Here is a 3409-nt window from a genome sequence, read left to right on the forward strand (position 1 = left end):
ATATATATATATATATATATATACATACATACATACACACACATCTGCATATAAATGTATTTGACAAAACATATCACAACATACTTTTTTTGTCTTATCAGTTTACAAGGATACTAAATTTTACATGCAAAAATACGTACCACCATTTAATCTAGAATTTGGATCAAATGAATGTAAGAAAGATCAAAGCAATGAGAAATACTGCAATGGTTTAGTCCCAGGCTGGGGCTGACTGAGGAAACTGGCTTAACCCTTTTGGTTAAGTCTGCTTCCCTAAGACTTGCTACGTGGCTCAATGTGTGATGCATTTTTTTCATTAGTAATTGAAACAAAAGCAGTACATTTCAACACAAATATGGTAACAAAAGGGTTAAAGTGATCTAAATTAAAACCATCCATCAAAATTCCATGTTAATTTACGTTCTGAGCATCAGCTTAATAACAGAAAGGTATTTGACTAAATTTTTCATTATTTTAAAATTAATTGACACACAAAGGCAGAGAATTCCACATCGACATCAACCAATGTGTGTTTACTCCTTCCTTATCATTTTCTGATGGCAGGCTTCGATCAAAAAAGACCTGGCTGCTATTTTTAGCATGTTAAGTGTCCACATAGAGGCTCAGATCCCGACTCTCAGACAGGGATATAAATTGCTCTGATGGTATGGGCAAGGCAGTGAGCAGTTTCACTTTGTCTCATTCCTAAATAGTATACAGCAACTTTAGTGCAGTAATTTACATCAGCTTAATTAACAATAGTTCGTTTACACAATTAATTATGATAAAATATGCCCCAGCGAAATATCTAATTAAATTCTTTTTCTTTTTAAATATTATAAATGGAAAAACATTCATCAGGAGATATTTTGAGTTGTAATGGAAATGAACATACACACTCGTGTGTGCTGTGTGTGTATGTGTATATATATATATATATATATATATATTTACACACACACATTTATATATTATGATGGTGATACAGATGTATGTGTATGTGTCTGTATACACACACATGTATGTATAAATATATATATATATATATATATACTGAGAAACAGACAAGACAGGTTGAGACAGACATAAATACAAACCATACATACAGTTAGATAGAAAAACAAGCGTATACATAAAAGGAGCAAACACACACACACACACAAACAGACGGCATCTGTTGGCGACACATTAAGTTCTAACCACAGATATATCTCTAGATGATAAATGCGTATATAAACGTGTGTATGCACGCATGCATGCGTACGTGTGCATATGACTAGCCTCATGCAGCAGCTTCCTGTACAACAGTACATTCATGACTTATGAACATTGCAGGAGGTGCACAGACAGTGCACGGTAAACGTGCAGTTTGCAATCATATGATGATAATGACGGTGACGGCGGGGGATTATTAAATCTACTGCATACCACTGATTCACTGTGCATACTTGCTCACAAACTAGCACACCTGATGCACTACTGTGCATTTCCATGCAAGTGTCAAATAAGGTATTTGTTGATAGTGCTGGCAGTGATAGTGGTGGTGGTGGGTTTCTGTTGTCTGACGACAAGGATTCAGTTGTTTGAGCTCAACTGAATTACCCGCCCTAGAATTAACGTCTAACTGGCTGAGTATTTCTATAGACATGTGTACCTTTAACACAACTCACAGTCTGTGACAAGAGAAGCCGGTCATCTTTTTAAATTGCAATCAACCCAATGGGCTTCTCTACAGTTTCTACCAGCCAAATCTGGTGTTTTGCTCAGCCCAAGATTATAGTTAAAAAAAAAAAAAGCTCAAGGTTCCACACAGTGGAACTGAAATTGAAACCAAGACCACAGACTTTTTAAGCTAATTTCCTATCGCACAGTCATGCCTACACCTTTACATTGTGTGTGTGTGAATGCATATATATATATATATATATACACACACACACACACACTTACACACAAACATGCTTATGCAGACCTTGCCGGTGCTGGTGACATGTAAAAAACATGCAGCCATAGTAACCATGCCAAGATGGTCAGTGGTGCTTGAAGCAATCTTGCCATTCTCTGCCAAACTGCTCAAGCCATGCCCAGCACGTGGGGAAAGACAGATGTCAAATGTTGATGACCAGTATAATTATATATGTTCCTGTAACTTACCATTATACAGAGAGAGTACTACTGGGTGTACTTTGTTGTAGCACCAGCATTAGCTGGGTTGCCCTGTCTCCTGAAACACCTCTCAATACTCTGTCTATGTTATCTCTGCTCATGCACACACACACACACAGAGTTTCACAAGTCAGTCTGACCTTCACAGTAAAGGTTACAGAAGTTTAACATACACAGTTTGTATGTATAACTCTCCTGTTCCCTCTCTCTCTCTCTAATAATATCTATCTATATCTGTCTATCTATCTTTCTATGTACTCCACACATGTTTATACATACATCTAGACTATCTTACATGTGTATATATATATATATATATATATATATATATATATATATATATATATATATATATATATATATATATATATATATATATATATGTATATATATACTTTATTTAAAAGCAGCAGAAATATAACATTTCATGTGCTTACTCCGGTATATATATATATATATATATATGCACACTGCTCCTGAGTTTTGAACCACCTCTACAAACTTTCGTCACCACACATAGAGAGAGAAAGTGTGTAGAATGTGTTGATAAAATATATGTGTATACTCATACATACATGGGAAGCTATATATATATCTGCAAGTTTAGATTACATATACATATATATATATATTATATATATGTATGTATATACACACACGCATATACATTGTATATTTATATATATAGTGTGTGCGTACATATATTTATATATCATCATCATTATAAATACATATATATATATATGAATATTATGCCTGGCTATGTGTGGTGGTGCTCTTGTTGCCTCTGGCCTATCCCAGTGGACCTTAGCAAGTCACCAGCCAGCCTGCCAGCCAACCCACAAACCTTCACCATTCTCTCTCCTCCTCCTACCTCTGCCTCTCCTTCCTTTTCTGTCAACCAGTGAAACACTCACCACTAACCTAACCATCATACCATCACCATACACACACACATACAGACAGCAGTCTGCTGTGTATGTGTGTGTATAACTGTGTGACTCACTGCCACAACACAGTATAGGGAGAGAGAGACCTCCTTGGAGGACTAGAGAGAGAAAAAGGAGGGAGGGGTGACAGAAATTTAGTGGTGGAGGTGGTGGTAGTGTAGTCTCTGTGTGTGTGGGGGGGAAAAGAAGTGCAGGGGGAGGGAGTGCTATTAAGTGAGGTGAACAGTTCTGGGCGGCGTTGGCGGTGGAGATGAAGCACTGGTTGGTGTAGTTTGTTGTTGGTGGTGGTGGTA

At 36.8% G+C, this 3409-nt stretch overlaps 1 protein-coding gene across 1 annotated transcript in view; it reads right to left on the reverse strand.

Moving 5' to 3' along the window:
* Positions 1-3409, reverse strand: part of LOC106870059 (zinc finger protein ZFP2) — a 23510-nt gene that overhangs the window by 3055 nt on the left and 17046 nt on the right. The window lies entirely within an intron of this gene.

This window comes from Octopus bimaculoides, chromosome 14 (assembly GCF_001194135.2).
Source record: "Octopus bimaculoides isolate UCB-OBI-ISO-001 chromosome 14, ASM119413v2, whole genome shotgun sequence".
Classification (NCBI taxonomy): Eukaryota; Metazoa; Mollusca; class Cephalopoda; order Octopoda; family Octopodidae; genus Octopus; species Octopus bimaculoides.